This window comes from Castor canadensis, chromosome 12, assembly GCF_047511655.1.
Source record: "Castor canadensis chromosome 12, mCasCan1.hap1v2, whole genome shotgun sequence".
Taxonomy (NCBI): Eukaryota; Metazoa; Chordata; class Mammalia; order Rodentia; family Castoridae; genus Castor; species Castor canadensis.
Genome location: NC_133397.1, coordinates 108,228,770 through 108,250,026, shown reverse-complemented (window position 1 = coordinate 108,250,026; position 21,257 = coordinate 108,228,770). Strand labels below are relative to the sequence as shown.

The window sequence follows — 21,257 nt, the reverse complement described above, 5'->3', positions numbered from 1 at the left end:
CCTGACTCTTGGCCCTAGATCCTGTGTACTGTATCCCGCCCTTTGGACTTGGGGCTGTTATTTTCTCTTCCTGGCTTTTGTCTCAGCTTTCCCCGAAGGTGTTGGCTGGGACCAACCCATGAACTCATCTCTTCAAACTACCTCAGATAGGGTTCAAGTGCCCTGATTGATCCTTTGTGACTCAACTCCTTTTGCTGGGGAAAAAGGAAAGGGAAGCAAAGGAATCAGAAATGCAAGAATATAACACCCCAGTTGGGCCATTAGGACCTCACCAGAATAACGGAAGACAAGAAGGAGCTAAAGCATGACACATTGAAGATTCCAACTATACATTTTAGTTTTATTCTTTGCATTCACATGAGTCCTTCCTTGTGTGATAGATGTCTACATATGTTGTTTGGATGTTAAATGACCCCCCCAAAGTGCATGTATTAAAACTTGGTCCTCAGCTGGTGGTACTATTGGGAGGGGGTGGAACCATTAGGAAATGGAACTTAGTTGGAGGAAGTCATTGGCGTTATGCCCCTGAAGTCATATTGTTATCCCCACCTCTTCCTCCATCTCTTTTTGCTTCCTGGTTGTCAGGAGACAGGGGCCTCCTCCACCACACACTCCTACCTTCATGATGTTCGGTCTTACCATAGGCCCCAAAGCAAGTGGGCCCACTATGGACTGAAACTTTTGGAATTGTAAGCTAAAATAAATCTTTCCTCCTTTTAAGTCAGTTTTCCCAGGTATTTTGTCACAGTGTTGGAAAGCTAACACAACATATTTAATTACAATGATCAAGACCACCACTGTCCCCTGCCATGTCAGTTCTCCAGACAAAACACAGGTTCTGTAGTTTGCCAGCCTGACCACTCTTCTGAATCCTGTCCAGCTGCTCTATGTCCCTCTCCTTTGAGGTACTCAGAGTGCATGCTGCACTTTAGAATGGGCTCAGAGAGGTGAATTACTTTGCTTTAAATCAGTATGACCCAAAGGGGCTCCCATCAATCCTAGCTGGGTGTTAAATTAATTTCACAATCAAATATGTTTGGGATATCCTATAAACTAACATCCCTCTAGGAGATTTCAGAATGTACACTAGTGTGCTAAAGGATCTGAGTAGTCCTGCTTTCTTTTTATCTATCCTAGGGTTTCTCAAAATATTTGACCACAGAGCTATTCAGCAAAGTATCACTCATTAACCTTCCTAGTGTGCCACAAAGCTTTAGTGGCTCTGCTGGACTTTTACCACCTGGAATCATTTATTCCCTCCCTCTCTTCCTTCTTTCCTTTCCTCATCTGTCATTCTATTATGAGGTATTGAGTTCAATGTCAATTAAAATTCTTAGATATTTTTAAAACCTATTTCTGATAAATCATGTGCCAACTCTCCTACCCTCTCCCCTTTATTTGGGCAGCTGTTATTTGTTCTTTTTTACTTATGTATTAAGAATGCCTTGGGATCCTTAATATAAATCCATTAATAAAATGGAGCTGTATGAAGATTTGTGGAATAATTTAGGTACAGGCCTGAGCCCTATACACTTTGGATATGGAATTCAATCAGGTATTAATTATTCTAATGATACTAGTATCCAGCCTATGTTTCTTATCCATGAGGCTATCTTGAAATGCTTATCAAATGCTCTCCTGCCATCAGGTTCACTACAAAATCCCATTTCCCCACCCACAGTCTAGAGTTATCCTATCCAAGTAGGAGGTAGAATTGATGGAGCAGGATTTTTTACTTCAGGATCCCATGCAGAAGTTTAGAAACAGAGGTGATCCTTAAAGAATGGGTAGGATTAAAATAAGTAGAGAGGATCAGAGAGGGAATTAGACTGGGGTAAGCATGAATAATTGACTGCATGTGGAGATGATTAAAATAAATTCAACAAGCAGAGTGTGCTATTGTGATGCTATGTACAGAGAGCTCGTGGGAAGGAGGTTTGCTGAGATGGATGCATAGCTAATAATTCAACTTTGCAAATTGCTACTTAAATGATGAAATGTGATTACGGTTATTTAAAAGGGAGGCGTAAAATAACACAGAACTTTTGTTATTATGAGAGTCAGGGGAGGCTTCATGATAGAGGCTGTCTCTAAGCTAGCAATGGAGACTGGGTACAACTCTGCCGTGTAGGGATAAAGATCTTCCAAGTACAAACCATTGGTGGTAAAACAGGTCCAAGTGACAAGTTGAATGTGAGCAAGGGAAGACAAGACTTGGTAGGAATAAGTAATCATGGGTACATGATGTGAAAAATCTGTATTTAGGAAGATTGGTAGGACACTGACAAGCAGACCATATTGGAGGGAGGAAACAGGTGACAAGAAGGTCTCAAAACAGATGCAAGGGAATGAGGGCCTGAGCTGGGCTTGTATCCATACAGAAGGAAAATTGGGATCGAAGGTAAGTGTTTCTCAAAAGAAGAATTAGCAAGACCTAATGGCTGTTGGAATTAGGAATAATGGAAAGAAAAGAGTCAAAAATGCTCTCAAAGCATTTTTGTGGAGCTGGAAGGGCCTCTAAGCGGGGTGGAGTGTGGAGTGATGGGGAAAAGGAAGAGGGGTAATGGATCCAATCATGGGAAGGGGGCTTTTGCTGGTAAACGTCCTTGCTACCCATGAGTGTGCGACAATTTTGGGATTAAACATTGTGAGTGTTTAGAGTTGGTCTGGGACCAACTATGATTTTTGTTTTATTTTAGACATTTTTGTCTAAAATAAAAAGTGATGAGATTAGGTCATGTAATTTTTATGAGCCACTCTTACAGAACAAACATGTTTTTGTGTCCATTGGACACATGGTAGTGCTGGAAGTAATTCTCCAGTAATTACCCTGGAGTCAAATGGCTCAACAAGACCTTTCTTCTGGGGTTTTCTCATTGTGGGACTTTTGAAATATTCAAACATCATGATTCCTGTTCTAGGGCTGAAGCAGGTCAAAGACAAGTCCATATAGATTCTTAGAATCACATTGGCTTCTCTTTGCTCTTCGTCTAGTGGGCCTCTGACACCAGTTGGTTGAAGAATCAGCTGGAATAATTGCAATTTATGGATACGTTGATTTATTGCTTCTTTCACTTCAGAATGTTCTGCTCTTAGTTTCTTATTAGCCTTTATGGGACAGAGTTCTCTCTTACTTCCTCCTGGTCTGCCCTTGTTTCTATCTTCTCCAGAGTTAACATGTCCCATTTTGGGCCTGTTTCCCAATGGCTGCCATTTTCTGGAGGAAGACCTTCCAGAGGAAGTCTGCCATAGAATTGAGGCAAGACAGCAGAGGAATGATGGTGAGCTGTGGCTCCCACTGATCCTTGTCTCGCTTGAGAAATGACTGACTGACTCTAGGTGCTGGGCCAGTGTGACATCCAGTAGTAGCATCAAGGGACAGGAGACCAAAGGACTCTGTGTGAGGGATGCAAAACCCTACCTCATGCTCACAGTGATTGGTCTTTTGTTCTTTAGCCAGAACAGTGCTGTGGAGCAGATGCTTACTGTTCAGGAGCATTGCTCTTTGCTCCTCATCCTGCACAGGGGCCATGTCCCCTTTGTGTCCCTGCCTCTAGGCCCTGCTCTTCAGATACAGAAGGACTCTGTTGCAAAGAGGACCAGTCACTGGTCTTGTGTTGCTATGTGTTTTATACAGTTGTATAATTCCTGTCCATTAGGTCTACCTACTTCTAGAGAAAGTAAAATTTCTTTTGATGAGAAATTGTGAAGGTCTCAAGATTTATGTAGGAAAGCCAGATACAAAATGTACGGAATTCATCAAACAAAAATATATAGGCTGTGTGGCAGGACTTACTCACAGTTTCACCAAAATAGTAGTTGTAATCTAATCGGTAATTACTAAGTAAAAAGGTCTTTGGCTACTTCATTTAATTCTTATTAAAAAAAAAAACCTGAGTGAAGAGTGATTACCCCATTTTACAAATCAGGTGACTTAGGAAGAGGTTGGATAACTTTTCTGAGATCACACAGCTAGTAAATAAAGGAGACAGGATACAAATCAGAATGGTGCCCCTTCAGGGTGGCACCTTTAGTGTCCATGTTATGGGGCAGCCCATAATGTCACATCTGTACTCCTAAGAACCCCTCCTTTCTCTCTCCCTTCCCCTCAGCTTACTTTTGATGCTGGAACAGTTGACATCACCAGCTCCATTTGCCACATGGAGATTTGAGACACTGACAGGATGTTCTCAGTTGACAAACTCTACAGTGGATTGCTTGAGGGTTTCCCTTGTTCTCCAACCAGTATAGCTGGGAGCCCAGGTTTTGAACTCATTCTGATTTATGGAGAAAACTAGGGGGTACAGTTGCCATCTCTGACAGCACTGGGATGTCTGTGGTCCTAAGGGAATCTCTCTAGCATAGAGATCCGCATATGGCCAAGTAGATGGGTTGGAATGGGGAGGGATGGGGGAAAGGACCACAGGTATCTTTTAGGCTAAATGTCATTATGTCTTATAGACTCAGAACATTTGAGGATTTGCTTTCATGACATGAACAGTAGATATCTTGACCTCAAAGGAAGAAAACAGCAATTAACCTGATATAATGTGACGTGGGAGATGCTATGAAATTCAGTGTGTCCATTTGAATGTTGCTGATTAGAGAAACGTAAACATTGGTCCCAGCTGGCAGGAGTGTGTGCCTATGAATGGGAAAGGGAGGGGAAACCAATTGCGTAGATAGAGCTATTGATGCCATGGGGCCAGAGGTGTCTTGTGGATTCTGCCTCTGGAGCTAGTGGTCCAATGGGTGAGGACTCCTTGGGGAGGGAAGAGAAAATTCTCTCCCAGTGTCCTAGGCCCATCATGATCACCCTGTATCAGACACTCCTGGAATGCAGGCATGATGGGACCTATGGGTTGTCAAAACCACTGTCTATTTTTATAGATGAGAAGGAAGATGCCTTGCCAAGGTTGTCTGGCTCCCTAGGGGCAGAAATGCAACTGGGACCCAATGCTCCAGATGTTCAGATTTATGAGCTCTTTCTCGGATCGAGGCAAGGCCTGGGCATCTTAGAGCTGGGGTTATTGTCACACACGTCTGCGTCTGGTCTACTGAATCCACTTTTCTCATATTCAAATTAAGGAAGTAGTATGTGGGTGGGGGGGAGGATTACATGCATGGTGGAAGTAAATCTTCTATCACTGGGCTGCTCACCGATCCTTCTTTCTTATATTTCCCAGTAACCCCCACAAGAGAAGAGAATGGGCACCCTTTTCTGTTGACCAAAACATCCTGGCCCCAAAGTTGCTTAGATCTTTGACTTCATTCAGCCCTGATGAGTTCTTACTAATAACTGCTAGTGGTTGTTGCAATGACAGTAATAGTTAGCAGTGGTTGAATGGGCAGAGGTGCTGTGCTAAGCAGCCATATTATCTCGTTGAGTTCTTACAGGAAAGGTGGGAAGCAGGGATTATTACTATCATGTTAACCAAAGAGGAAACTGAGTCTTAGAGAAGTTGGAGAAGTTGCTCGAGATTGCACAATTACCTAGTGTCAGGGCTTGGATTTGAACTTACATTTGGCTGGCTCCAGTGTCTCTTCCTTAACACCATAGTTTGGATAACATACTCGACGTTTAAGAATCTGAGAAAAGCCTACTGTGAGCCTGACCTCCTTGAGGTTGGACTCACCCAGCCTCCTGTCCCCAGCCTCCTTGGCCTCAGATCCAGGGCAGGGTGGCTGGTCTCAAGGGTTAGCTTGAGGACTCATCCTCACCACTTCCACTGAGACTGAGACACATCAGGAAAGTGTTTTATGAACATGAAGAGCAAGCTTCCCAGAGCTCCAGTCTCCTTGATGGGACTGGCTGCTCTAAATCCTTCAGCCACACCATGAAGGTCATAAAACAGGAGGACTGCAATTTCCTCTCTCGGCAGTGGCTCTGGTGGCATATGGAATTGATGGAGGAAGGGGGACAGTCCTGCAGACCCCGACTCCTCACTCAGTGGTGCTGGGATGTCTCACTGGCTGTGCAGTGGGAGGGACTGAAATGGCATTTCCGTGTCTGGTTTCAGATGCTTAGCAAGTGGTACCTAAAAGAAAATAGCAACCACCAGCAACATTCTGTGGAGTTTCCTAATTTATAGAATATTGTGCTCTGTATCTTGTACCACTATCTCCTGATTAGTTCTCAAGAAATTTGAGTCAAGGTCTGTGGGTCTTTTTTGGCCTTATGGATTGAAGTTTTAATAAAGGGTAGAGAGTTAATCCAGAAAGTCATCAAATTATTCTGGTCTTGGAGATTGAACTCAGAGCCTTACTTTTTTTTTTTTTTTAGATAGGCTCTCATACTAACTTTTCCCAGAATGGCCTTGGACTGCCATCTTTCTGTCTCTCCCTTCCCAGTAGCAGGGATTACAGATGTGCACCACCATGACCAAGCTATTTTGATCATTTTGCCCTTGAAGCAGCATTGGACTTGATTCTGAATGTTCGTTTTCTCCTCTATAAAAAGGGGCTAATACTGACCTTGTCTTCTGTGCAAGATATTGTGAATATCAAATGAAATGTAAGGAAATGAGTATTGCACACTCTTTCGTCCTAAAACAATGTAAAATAAAGGGAACGCCTTAGAGCTACTACTTACATGCATGCACATAGTTTCATATTTGTGCAATGCAAATAATTTGCTGTCAACTTTAAAATTCATTTTCTTCTTTTCCATATCTAATAGTAACTGTGATTTCTAATATCTGCTTAGCAATAAATCATTCTTTGTCTGATGCTTTCTCAACTCTTGTATTGACTCTGATTATCACCTATCATTTCATGAGGCAATAATTCCCTCTTTCCAACTGCATAGTAAATGCTATCCTGGTGGAAACTTAACCTTCAAAAGTTTTTATTTCTTGTCCGGTGTCGTGTGCGGCTTGCCTGGTTAAGAATTCTCTGAGGGTGGCAGCTGAGCCGAGTTTCCCTTTCTTGGCATGGATTTTTTTTCACAGCACATGTCAGGTATTTCTTCACAACGTCCTCCCAAGTGATTTTATGTTCATTTCAATAAAAGCAACAGGATGGTGAGTTGGTGAGAAGAGAACCCATGGCATACAAGGAGCTATGTAGAATTTACTAAGCAGTGAATTAAATAAACATGGTGATGTGTGTGTGTGTAGATCCAAAAACAATACACACTAGATAAAATTAAACCAGAGTACCAGTGACACCTGAGCCAGCAGTGATGAAGGAGTATCCTTTGATGACTTCTGGTCTAGGCCCTGTTGTCCTTCTGAGTGTCAGGCTGATTTAGAACAGTATACATACACTGGCTACTTCCTCCATTAAGCCCAGAGTTTATACTGACTGGACAATGCTCGCTTTCTGCCTATGAATCATCAACCCCTTTAAGCTTCAGAATTGTCAACCCTCTTACCACAGACTTAATTTTGATCCTGCGACTTATTGCTTGTAATTGTGAGACACTGGACCTAAAGGAAGTAGCACTTTGCTTTCTTGTCTTCTTTTCTACAAATGTTCTTGCCTTTGTGGGTCGATTTCAGAACCCCTGCTCCCTGGCTGGTGGCAGTTGAAGAGGATTTGTCTGGCTCCAACACAATTTGGGACCAACTGGTGCAACCTCCATCTTCCTGTATCTCTTCTGCACGTGTTCAAGGCCCTCCCTCCTCACCTGCTGGCGAAGGCTGAATGCTGGCTGTCCCACAATCTCTTATCGGCTATGTACCTTGCACAGAAAACCTCCTTCATAAATTTTGTTAGTGTCGTTCCTATTCTGTGTTAACGACTTCCATTTCATTGTGTGTCCTACACAGAATTGCCACTGGGACATTATGAAGTTAGCCAGGCTTGTGTTTGTGCTTCCCCAACTGTCCCTTCTTCTGTCCCCAGGGTGGCATGAGGGACACACATCCAGGTGGCCTGTGATCTCCTGCAGCCTCTGCAGATAACTAGCTGTGGGTTATCTGCAGAGGCTGCAGGAGACCAAGCAGCCTCTCTTGTAAATCTATTCTCAGCTGGTGTCACAGAGGAAAGGAGTCACACTGATGTGGGCTCTAAGAAAACTCAGGTTATTTCAGGAGGAGAAAGAAAAAGATGTCAGGAATGTGTCATCGTGTTTCACCTTATTAGAAAGAATAAATGAGTCCTGAACTCCCAGACAAGGAAGAACGAGTCAAGCCAGCTGGAAGAAGTCAGAAAGAAGTGTTTTCTAAGGAAGAAGGTGGGGGCCAAAACCCATGCCAAGGACTGCAAAAGAGAAAGATGGTAACTCAGGAAGAAGAGGCGGGAGAGATGCGGTGCCTTTGGAGGCCATGTGTCCCGGATTGGTAAGCGGCCAGAGTGAGGGGCATGCCTGAGACGTGAAGTTAGAAGGTTTGAAGAAGTAGAATGCCAGATCAATTCTGGTATTGTTGTAAAGCTTCTCCCTTAAAATATGGGGAAGTGGTGAGGTGAACTGAGAACTATACGTAATAATCATAGTTATTATTCTTTTTTGTTGTTTTGATATAGCCCTATGTAGCCCAGCCTGGTCTGGAACTCACTGTGTAGCTCAGGCTGGCCTCAAACTCACGATCTTCCTGCCTCAGCCTCCCAAGTGCTGGGATTACAGGCATGCATCACCACACTTGGCCTACACAGCATGCATCACCACACTTGGCCTACACATAATTATTTTTAAGCATATTATTTTACTTTGAAAAAGTGTTGTAAAATACTGAGAATAATCTAACAATGTTGTATTAGCTGCTCCCAGAATAAACAAATGTTCCTGTTTTGATATTTACTCTAGACTTTTACCGAAGAAATAAAGTTGAAATGTTCATAGTGTTCCCACCTCAGTTGTATGTTCCTTCTTCTCTCCCCAGAGAATAGGGCTGGTTTGAACTTGGGAGAATCCTTCTAGTCTATATAGACTCAAGACTTATCATTAGAAGAACAGTGCTGGATATGGTAGAGCATGCCTGTAATCCCAGCACTAGGGAGACAGAGGTAAGAAGATTGTAAACTCCAGGCTGGTCTGACATACCTAGTGAAACTCTGACTAAAAAGAAAGAAGAAAAAGAAAGGAAGGAAGGAAAGGAAAGAGAAAGAGAAAGACAGAGAAGAAAGAAAGAGAAAGAGCTGACTTTGAGGGTGAGGAAAGGGCAGACTGTAGAGGTAGTCTTAGACAGGAATCAAGGATAGGAACTCTGGCACTTGCCTTGGATTTAATGAAGCAAATGTTACAGAAAATCAGATGTAAATGGAGGCTCTCAAAGCAGAAGTGATTTAACAGTCTGGGAGAGTTTAAGGATTACAATTTGACTATCTGACAGCAAATGAGCATGGCAGAGAAGAGGGGAACCACCCTAGCAAGCATGTTGGAGCTGCCTGTCTTGAGTTTGGCATCCTGAGAGCCCATGTGCAGACATGGGAGGAGGTGACCTGCCCAAGGTCAGCAGAGATCTGTAGAGCCAGTCACAATTCCTGAACTGCAGAAGGAGGTGATGTTTTCAAGTAGTCTGAGAGCAAGAACAAACAAGGCGCTTTTAAAGCTATCATCAGAGTGAAATGAAAATCCAAGGAGTCACAGACCCTCTCCTTGGGATAGCTGAAATATTAATGGAGAAAAACCAAAACTCTCAACTTCTATTTTTGTATTGATTTTTTTCCTTTAAAAGGATTAACTTCCGTAGAGGAGAAATGTGGCTAATCGCTGTGAAGGAGCAGGAGGAGGGCGAGTGAGGCAGAGAGCTGGAAGGCGCACACAGCATCTCTCAATGTGTGATCGTCCTCAAGGTCATGAATTTCATCCCGGGGACAGATGCAATTGCAGATGTGTGACTGTGAACTCTTCAGAGCTTCCAAATGGAGATGGGCAGATGTCCTAATTTTCAAAATGGTGGGAAAGGGCTGTTCAGAGATTTGGACTAGAAAATGAGCTTTCATTGGTGAGTAGGATGTGTGAGGCATGGATGGTGGACGTGCACAGGGACAGATCTTCACAGACAGGCTCCCTCCTCCTGATGTCCTTCAGTTCCTGGTGGCAAAGGACCCAGGAGATACAATTGTGAGGTGGCAGTTCCATCTCCCAGGGAGGAGTCAGCGGGGGAACAGCCACAAGGCAGTGAGTGGACACACACACTTTCTGCCCATCCCTTGGGGATCCCTCTCTCCGCTAGACCTGTTTCTGGAAGAATCTCCAGAAACCCTTTGAAGCTCTTAATGTTACCAGTGCCTGGGTTGGCAAGAACTAGACAGAGAAGGCAACCTGTCCAGGTTTACTCAGCTGTCACTGGCCCTAATCCATGTGAGCTGGCTCACTACCTGGGGTTCCCCTCTCATTCCCCACAGTGCCTAATCTGTACCTATAAATCTTTTATAGGAAGACAGCACTCACTTCACATTTAATTTAAGACATTTAATGAGTGTCTTGCTGTGATGGATGTTGTGTGGCTACAGATGATTGAATGCTGATTTTTCTTTTTTCTATTTAATGATCCTCCTTTGTTAGGGACTTACGCAGTGGCTTATTTATATTTGGGACTCTGAGAAGAGCAGGCAGAGTGTCATGGGATACTGGAGGAAGGAACCATGGTGACCTGGAGAATCCAAAAAGACTCTTCCAGAAGCTTCCTATGGGCAGGGAGAATTCCCGGACAGATCTGTACAGTGTGGTTGAAGCCAGGAGCACTGCCTTGCCACAGTGACCTGAGTCCTCAGCAAAGTGCCCAACTTGCTCCTGACCCCTGCTCTGAAGGATCCCAGGGATGAGACACTTCCCCACCCTCTCTCTTTCTTTTTCTCTTCTCATACCACTTAATTTTCCCGGGCTTCTCTTCAAAGATTTAATGAAGATTATAAATTCAAATTTGAGTCAGGATGCGTCACTGGCTGGGAAACCAGAGACCAGTGAATCATGCCAGGAGGCCGAGAATCTGCTACTTACACAGCTCCAAGGCTGACTGCACCCAGGGCGACCTGCGGGACTGAGAGACAGTTTTGGGTGGGAAGCATTGCATCTTGGGACTTTCTCTCTGGGGCAGCATGGAAGCCTCCACAGACCAGTCAGGAAATTCAGAGAAAGAAATGGGATCCCCGACATGGATGTTAGGAACACATTCTTTCCCACTGAGCCTGCTCCCTGGGGTGCAGGCCTGTGGGATGGTTTGGAACAGACATAGCTGTCTTGGTGCCTGGACTGGCAAAGACTGCAGTTTAGCCTGGGGCTGCATCAGGTCCCAGATCCCAGTGGGGAGACAGCCCCACAAGACTGTGGTGCTGTCTGCTGTGGTCCCTACCCCTGGGCCAGACACCCGTTAACTTGCAGTAAGCATCTCCAACAAGAGCCTGGTCTACAGGATGGGAGGGAAAGGGAGGGCAGAACCAGTGGAACCATTAAGTTTTACATTCTTTCTTTCTTTACTAGGTTGACCTTCAGTTCAAGTGTGCAGACGCACTTCTCCAAGGCTAAGAAGGATTTTATGCTGCTGATAGCTGTGGGCTATAGAACCTCTGAATCTCTTTCCATCTCAGAAATCTGGAATCCCATAAGATGGATTTGAATGCTGGTTGCTGTGGCTCACGCCTGTGGTCCCAGCTCTGTGGGAGGATCACCATCTGAGACTAGCCCCAGGCAAAAATGCAAGACCCCCATCTGAGAAATAAGCAAAAAAGGGTGGGGGTGTGGCTCCAGTGATAGAACGCCTGCCTAGCAAGCATGAGGTCCTGAGTCCAAACCATAGTACTGCTAAAAATAAAATAAAATAAAAAAGAAGAACTTGAAGCCAGGTGTGGTGGTGGTCATCTATAATCCCAGCATTTGGGAGGCAGAAGGCAGTGATCTTCAGGTCAGCCTGGACTACCTAGCAAGTTCCAGGCCAGTCTGAGCTGCACAGGGAGACTCTGTCTCAAAACAACAACAAACAGACAAGAAAAAAAAAAAAGAAAGAAAGAAAGAAAAGAAAAGGAAAGGAAAGAAAGAAAACCTGGGTATAGTGGCTTACAACCAAGAAAAAGCTGAGTGTGAAAGAAAAAAAAGCAAAAGCTGGGTATTATGTCCCAGCTACACAGGAAGCATAAAAAGGAGGATCTTATTCTAGAACAGCCTGAGCATAAATGAGAAAGTGTATCTCAAAAATAACTAAAGCAAAAAGAGGCTGGGGGTGTGGCTCGGGTGGCAGAGAGCCACCCTAGCAAGGGCAAGGCCCTGAGTTCAAACCCCAGTAATGTAAAAAAAGAAAGAAAAAAGATTTGAGTGTTCATTTATCTTCTTTTCTGTCTTTGTCCCTATTACTGGCATGTCTGCTTTTGTGTGACTTTTAGCACTTACCTTCTCTAAGTGTCCTGTCTTCAGTTGCAAGCTGAGTGTGATTCTTACCACTGCTGTAGCTTACCTTGAGGACTCAAGAGTACATGTGAATGTGCATAGGGAACCCCATTGGAGCTTAAACATAAAATTTCTTCCCTCCTTCTCTTTCTTTGCTCCCTTTCTCCAAAAGCTTACAAAGATACAGATGCAGGCAAGCAAATAAACTATAGCCAGCCTGATACAACAATGAAGTTGTATATAAAAAAACATTAAGAAGACCTTCCTTTCCCTACCTTGGTCAAAAATTTTATCTCTCAAACCTTCTGATAATGTTGGTGATAATCCCTGGGGTGGTGCCATTAGTCATTGCTTTTATCATATGGTCTTATACTACACAAGTTAGTCACTAAAACTTTAGTATGAAATAACTTCAAGGTGGGGGATTATCAAGGTTACAAATCATTACGTCCAACTGCCACCCCTCAAGAAATTACTTTGATAACTCCACTGGCAGCTTCCCGGGTTCTTACTGAATGATAAAGAATTCTGAGGTAGGACAGCCCTACAGCTGAAGGTGATTAGATATTCCTTCTTAAGTTGGACTAAGTCAAAACCTCCTCAACACTTTTGTTTCAGGGGCTTGATTCTGTGAAACAGCAAAGTCAGGTCAACCTGCTCCCTTCCTCACTTGATAGTCCTTCAAACACTTGAAGACAGCCATCTCCCCTTTTCTACCTTCTAGATCCTGGTTTATCACGTTATTTCTCGTGTGACAGAGTTTCTAGGTCTTTTGAATCTTTTGAAACTGAGGCTTCTCTTCTCCGAAGATGTCTGCTCTTTCCAGAGTTCTCAATGTGGGCTTCTCAACCCCCAGAGGGGTCTACAGAGCGTGCAAGGTTAAAAATCTTCCTTGGATTGGATTTAGGCTGGCAGCATGACAACCACCAACGAGCCTCTAGAAGTTAGGCCTTTCCTGGATTATTAATGCAAATGATTTTATCTTTAATTAAAAACCTTCTCTCTCTCTCTTGTTGTTTCAGGTAATTGATCTTGTGTATTCATTGAATCTTCTGTAATTTTGAATATGCAGGTCTGGTGACAGGAGCCCTTTAGCCCAAGAGTGCAGACTTTCCTACAACTGGCATGTATCCACTGTTCTTGAGTAAGGTTGCTGAATTCCAAAATTATTTAATAATTCTGTCATTGAGGCTACAATCTTGAGAACCCCCAAGCCTGTCTATTTCCACAGTCATTCAGTTAGTAAGTGAAAGTTCATTTTTAATGATCTGGGCGGGGTTCTTAAAATGCGTTTGCTTGGCTGACAATGTTAACTAGTCTAACTTTTCTGGATGCCTACTATGTCACCTACCTAGGTGGAGTGTTGCCCAGGGGCAAGATATTCATTCATTGAAAATTAGGAATATTGAGAAATGCACATGAGAAACTTGTCTGGCCTTGATGTCTCATCTCACAAGGTTGAGGAAGAGTTGAGTGGAACTAAGTCTTCCAGTAAAGGGATTCCTGGCCCGCCCAAAGACCAGAAAGCCTGATCTCCAAGGACTTCTCTGTCCCTTAAGTCAAGAAAGATCAGAAGTCACACAAGTGGCTTCTCCTGTTGTGAAGAACTGCTAGAAAACTCAAGGGCCTGGCGAATAGAGAAGGAGGAGGTATGGTCACGGGAGAAAACCCAGTCCTTCGACAAAGGGAGCTTTGAGCAACAGGTTCCATGTTGAGAGAAGTGGACCATGGGGAGACCTGGCATCAGCAACAGGTCAAAGGGAGGAAGAGGTTGTGTAAATAAGTATTTTCCTGAGACTCACAGAATTTCTCTCATTATAGGTATAGGAGATCAACATGAAGCCATCACCACTTTCTAGTTTGACTCCAAATATTTGAGATCCCCTACTATACAGAGAAGCCAGCTAGGAGGGTCCCAGACTCCTTTGGAGATATTTTCCCCACTTCTCAAGGGTGTAGATGGCAGGAACTTTTTGAAGTATGAAAGTATCATACTTCAGTGTAATTTGTAAAGGCCAAGGAAGGGACTTCCTGTTTACAGTGGCAGATGGCAAACTCTGGTGAAAAATTCTCTTAAGTGTTCATGAAGTGCCAGAAGAAAAGACAAAACCCACAACACTAAAAGCTGAAGTGATGGACAGTGTGTCACCCAAATCCAAGACTCTTCCCGGTACACGGGAGATGAAACCAGCTCTGTGCAGGTTTCTCTTCATGGCATAGCCAGCTTTCACTGAACTTCATCAAGTAGAACTCTTGGGGAAAAAATAGAAGTCACTCATAATCCCTTGATGTCTGTGTCGTTGATGAGAGGCTGAGGAGTTTCACAAACCAGAAAACAAGGGAACACTCCTTTAGGGAGTGGGGTGGGGCGTTTTGAGGTTTCCTGAAAGCTGTTCTTTCAAGACTCAGTCATCTTTTTCTATTCATAGAAAGAGAGTCTGTCTCATCAGTTATGAGAATAACTGACTGGGAAAATGATTACAATATCAAAACTGTGCAGGGATTGGGGAAGAGAGCAGAGGTAAGAACTGAAGAAATTGGTGATAGAACACTGTATTTTTGTGGGTGCAGTTCCCATGAGAAAACTAGGTAGAAAACAACACTGATAAGAGTACATGATAAAAATAAGAGTTTTTGCTGTTGCTTTATTTGTTTGTTGCTTTTTGGAGACAGTCTCCCTCTATAACCCAGGCTGCCCTCAAACTCTCCATCTTCCTGCCTTAATTTCCTGAGTGCTGGGATTACAGGTATGAGCCATCATTCCCAGTTTCAGAGTTTCCTGAATCATGTTTGTTCAAGGTATTAGAGACCCAAACAATGAGTATAGGGGAAATAGCACTGAATTGGAAGAAAGTCTGCTAGCAATGGCAGTAATTTAAGTTGTGAATATCAATATAAGATATTATTTGCAGACCCAAGAAGAGTCAGCCAGGAGCCCAGGAGTTAGAAGGCCAAGGAGGATTCATATATCATATTGTTCACAAAAAATCAGAGCTTATAGATCCCGCTATACTGTATGAAGAGGGAGATTATACATGGAGAGTACCTTAAAAAGCTTTCCCTAACAAAGAAAATTTAATATAAATGTGAAAACACCCAGAAAAGGACTTCTATTGTAATGACAAGGCAGAGACTGGAGAAACCCTCCAAATTTATGCTGAATAATTAGGTTAAATGCTTTGCCAAAATGGTGGGGGAACTAAAAGAAATCTTTAATCCTAGAAATAACAAGAAACTTATGGTCTCATTTGCCATGGGGCTTATGTGGATCCCTAATGAAGATGAAACGTTAAATGGGCAGAAGACAGAGCCCATGTAGGGGGAGAGGCACATCAGAGCTGCCATCATTGAAAGGCAGCATCCTCAGTGGTAAACTAAGGAAAAACCCTAGCCACAGAGATGGGGAGTGGGGATCCTTGCCTGTCTTGGGTTTGAGACTGGGTGGGTGGAGGAAAATAAGGTAAAAGTATTCTTCAAGAATGTCTAACCCCAAGCTTACCTTTATAAATAACTGACTCCAAAACTCATACAACTCTAAGACTTGAAAACCAACATCCAAGAGGGCTCAGGACCAACAGCTCACCTGTGTCACTAGAGGTATCAGCTAGATATTCTCTCTGTAGGAACATTTTAACACACACACACACACGCACACACACACACACACACTCCATTTAGTAGAACAACACAATGTACTGCAGAATCACATGTACAATGTATTCAAAGGGTCAAAAATGAAATGCAAATAGGGCAATTAAAATGTTATAAAGGGAGGAAGATGATAGAGTGACTAAATAGACTTGAAAAGTAACTAGAGTTGCTAATTGAAATTAGAAATTTAGAATCACCTAAAGAGAAAATTAGTGAACTGAAAGATAGACTGAGACATTCCTGACAGCATGGAGAGCTGGGGAAGAGAGGAAGAGAGGGAGGGAGAGGAGAGGAGAGAGAGAGAAAGAGAGAGAGAGAGAGAGAGAGAGAGAGAGAGAGAGAGAGAGAACACAAAACAAACAAAGCCCCCAAACCACAAATGGGATATGGGGAATCACAGAGGTTTGCATAAGGTCATATGTCATTATACTAATTAGAGTTGTGCAAGGGAGTATTGCAGAGGATGGTTGGAGGTGTGGGGAATAGTCAAAGAAGTAATGGCTGAGAAATTTCCATCACTGATAAAAGTATACCATGTGCATCAGGAAGCTCAAATAGGATAAATAGAAAGAAGTCTACATCTTGATACACCATAGTAAAAAGTTGTAGGGTAATCAACAGAATAGAAATTGTAATAATTTTAAATTAATAAATGGAAAAAATAAAAAGGATAAGAAAACAAATACAAAATTCAGTTAATTTAAAGCAAGGGAAAAATTAAATGAGGACAAAAAAAGTGGAACAAATTAAAGCACAAAATATTAAATTTTAAATATATTACAATCACAATAACTGTTGATGGTCTAAATTCCCCAGTGAAAAGTAAAAGGCTAGACTTCAGAAAATTTAAAAAATGCAAGAATTCAATTACATGCAGTTTTACAAGAGACACATTAAAATTTAAGAACTCAACAAAGTCAAAAAGAAAGGAATCAATTGCTATATAACTGGCAAATACCAAACAAGGAAAAGCAGAAGGAATTATAATAACTGAGTTTCACAGGAAAAAAAATCACTCAAGGCAAATATAGTTACCATAGTATACATAAAAGTTTTAATTTGGTAGGAAGATAAAGCAACTGTAGATGAATATGCATCTAATAACAACACATAATTACATGCAACTCTGTAACTCTCTCACAGTGGGAGATTTTAGTGCTTATTTTTGAGCAATTCTTAGTGAAGCCAACAAAAATAATTGATGTGGAATATTTGAATAACATAATTAGCCTCAAGGAAATGCAGAATGTATATTCATCTTAAACGTGCATGGTCTGTTTAAAAGTTTGATCAAAAGATCTGTAAATTAGATCTCAGGAAAGTTAAAAAGGTTCAAAATCTGCAGAGAATTAGAAATCAGTAACAAAAACTCATTTTTCTTTGCAAATGAAAAACAATTCCACAGAGCAATGAAATATAAGAGGAAATTAAAAGTTATTTAGAAGCAAGTAATATTGGAATGACATTCTTCAAAACCTGTAGGTCTGCTGGGCTCCCATGGCTCATGCCTATCATCCTAGCTACTCAGGAGGCAGACATCAGGAGGATTGTGGTTAGAAACCAGTCCCAGGCAAATAGTTTGTGAGACCTATCTTGAAAGAAAAAATCATATAAAAGGGCTGGTAGAGTGGTTCAAGTGGTAACAGTTCCTGCCTAGTAAGCTTGAGACCTTGAGTTCAAACCCTAGAGCTGCCAAAATAAAATAAAATAAAATAAAATAAAATATAAAATACCAACCAGTCAACCAAATCAACCAACCAACCAAACAGACAAAAATCCCATTGTGGATTAGAGGGAGTTTGCGGGAAGATGGGGGCAGTGGTGGCAGCTTGGTTTTAGTTTCTTCCTAAATATCCACATAATAGAGCAGACAGAGAAACCACAGAGAAAGCCCAAAAGTTCACGGACAGCATTTACAGCCAAATGAATCCTGAAGTGCACCAAGAATAGGACCACAAACAGCCATCTCATAAGCATGCTGAAAACAACGGTGAGTTAAAGTAGTCCTTGGTGCAGGGGTTGGAGCAGAACTGGCCTGGTCAACCTGCCAGAGCTTTTAAGTCACACTCTGAAGAGAAAAGTGCAGTCAAAATTGAACAGGCTAAGGACAACAGAGACAAAGGAAAGAGAAAGCCAAGATAAAAATGGAAGAAACAGACTGGAGGCATGGATCAAGTGGATAGAGTGCCTGCCTACTGAGTGCAAGGCCTTGAGTTCAAATCCCAGTAATACACACAAAAAAATTAATATAAAAATGGACAAAACAAAGCTAGGCCTGTAATGCTTGGGAGGCAGAGATCAGGAAGCCAGACTGAGCAAACAGTTCATGAGAACTGATCTCAAAAGTACCCAACATAAAGAAGGGACTGACCGAGTGACTCAAGTGGTAGAGAGCCTGCCTAGCAAATGTATGGCCCTGTGTTCAAACTCCAGTACTACCAAAACAAACAAACAGACAAACAAACAAAGTTGGAGGATGCACATGAACTTAGGGAACGTAGGGAAGTAGTTTCTGAACATAGAATGAAAATAACAGGAGACGGACTTGAACTAGAAAATTTTCTGTTACTCATCTCTTGTAAATAAGTGACAGAATGTATTGCAATTCGGTTCTATATCATAAGAATGAGCAATAGGAAAGTAGCCAGGTCAAAAGTAATTGAAAGGTATCATAGGAACAAATAAAATATGAAGCAATAACAAACTTGCAGATCACACCAAAAAGATGCACAGGAAAAGAGGCCAAAATGATCACTTACTATTTCAAAACGAGCTAATGTGATAATGTTAATTTCCAGATTTTGATGGTTGTTTGTAGCTGTGTAGGAGAATAAGAAAATGCAAACTGAGGTATTTAGCGATGATGGGAACATTGGGTTAGCAACTTATTCCTGAATGGTTCAGGAAAGAAAAGGCTCTTTGTATAGTACACATGACTTTTCTATTAAGTTTGATATTGTTTCAAAATTAAAATCTCTTGGAAAAGAAAGATGGTGAAGGATTTCTCATGAAATAACAATACTGATTGCACAAGAGGTATGACTGAAGTGGCAGAATGCTTGCTAGGCAAGTACAAAGCCTTGAGTTAAAACCCTAGTACCGCAAACCAAACCAAACCAAGTTAAGACAAAATAAAACAAATGAAGAAATATTGAAACTTGGCCAAGAAGATACAACATAAGAATAATAGTCCCAACCAATAAATGAAATTTTCTTTTAAAAAATGAAAACATGTAAGGAAGGGCACACCATGCATTTGAGAATACTAACCCAGAATACTCAACACCAAGACACATACACATATAATTATTGACTTTGCAGAAAAAATATCCTTTAGGCATGTAGACCAAGAGGTCCTGTTATTCTTGAAGGAAAGAAAATTAGAGTATTATCAAAGTTTTCATCTTGATGCTGAAAGAAAACAATAACACCTAAAATACACCAGGGGGAAAAAAAAGTACACCAGGAATTGGGCTGGGTGGGGTGTGTGGCTCAGGGGGTATCAGCTTGCCTAGTGCACAAGGCCTTGAGATCAAACCCCAGTACCACCACCAAAAAAAAAAAAAAAAAGGATATACTAGGAAGGAAAATACAAAGGTTTTACATTCTGCAAAACTGACTTGAAGTAAAAAAGTAATAAATCATTAACTCATGCAAGATCTCAAACAATATTATTGTCATAAACTCTTCCTGAGAGGTCTACTGGAGAAAAATCTAAATGATGAGACTGACATTATCAAATGCTGCTGTCACCTATGCTTTATTATGTCAGAGTCCTGTTACCATCATTGCAATCAGCAAGCCAAGTTCCCCAACAGACTTTTTTTTTTACAGTACTGGAATTTGAACTCAGGGCCCTGCCCTTTCTAGGCAAGCATTCTACCACTTGAGAAATGCTCTCAGCCCTTTTTGCTTTTGGTTATTTTGGGGATAAGTTCTCACATATTTACCCAGATGGCCTGGACCACGATCCTCTTATTTACACCTTCCATGTAGCTAGGATGACTGGCATACACTGCCATGCCCACCTATTAGTTGAGGTAGTGTCTTGCTAACTTTTTGTCCAGGCTGTCCTGGAACCAGGATCCTTTCAATCTCTACCTCCCAAATAGTGGGATTACAAGCATGAGCCATCCCACCCGGCTGTAACAACCTCTTTTACAGGTGGAGCGCCTCCGCTCAGCTTTATATTTCTTCTGATGCCTGTTTCTTTAGTGGATTCCTCATGGTCTCTGTAAATAAGGCACACACTATGTTCCAGTGGAACATAATCACCTAGCAGGTCTTCTGGGTGTGCATAGCACATTCCTTCCAGCCTGCCTGGTTCCTTGAGATTTTTAGTCTGTTCATCTACCATCTGTCACGGTAAGACTATCATTTCAGCTCTACTCAGTGTGGGCCTTTTCAACATGTCCCTAAGTTGCCCTAGTACTAAGTTTTCCTTGCCGGTACATAAGGTCCTGTGTCCCAGGAGGATGGTCCCAAATCAATTAACCCTTGTTCAATTTCATCTTGTGGCCTCCTGCTTGGTTGAGCTTGACTGCCTCCTCCTGGAATAGACTGGCTAGATCTACAATTTCGTTTGGTACATACACCTTTTCTCCCTTGCCACATCCAGCACATGTCCTGCTGGGTTTTGCTGTATCTCAGCCCTAGTTATAGGGATGGTGAGTAGCAAGGCAGAGATGGGTGATTATTAAAAGGGACACATGTTACTGTGTAGAGGAGAGAACTCTGTGCTATTTTCCAGCAAAGGGTCAGAAGGAGGGTAAGGGTGACAGACCAGGGGCTTTTAATAAGGAGCACATCTGCAGGCCTAGAAGCTTCAGAAGAGTGTTGGAAATCAAAGTTTTCAGAGCCAAGATGTCTCAATTCCATATTTCAAGGTCCCAGATTCCTGCAACGAGGCTTCGATCTTGTCACAACAGACCTACCTTGTGCATTTAACTGTCTTTGCTACTCAGTCCCTCTGACTAGTAGTAAGTGATGAGAGGTGATGAGAGCTTCCTTTTAAATACCCAAAGAGGCTCTCCAGCTTTCCCACAGACTTGCACTGCATGTTACCCTCCCCCTTTTCTTATCTTTCTGGGAGCATCAATGGTGCTGAGTAATAGCCACCCAATTCTGTTATCCTACAGCTCTCATCCTCCCACACTCCCATCTTGAAGAACTGATACATCATCCGTACTACATTTCCTTTCCCTGGTACATCTTCTGCATTTGCTGCCATTGAAAAATTTAACGACTGGACTGCTTTGTGTCAGGGGCCTTTGGTATACATCTGCCATCAAAGATGAGGCCCTCATTGCTGGATGGGCACTGGGGGATCCAGCTTCAA

At 42.3% G+C, this 21,257-nt stretch overlaps 1 long non-coding RNA gene across 1 annotated transcript in view; it reads left to right on the top strand.

Moving 5' to 3' along the window:
- LOC141415085 (uncharacterized) overlaps window positions 1-11,699 on the top strand; it is a 75,018-nt gene extending 63,319 nt beyond the window's left edge. The window contains exon 3 of the long non-coding RNA XR_012440114.1: window positions 11,369-11,699. This is a non-coding gene — a long non-coding RNA (uncharacterized lncRNA). The remainder of the gene's footprint in view (window positions 1-11,368) is intronic.
- The last annotated feature ends 9,558 nt before the right edge of the window (window positions 11,700-21,257 follow it).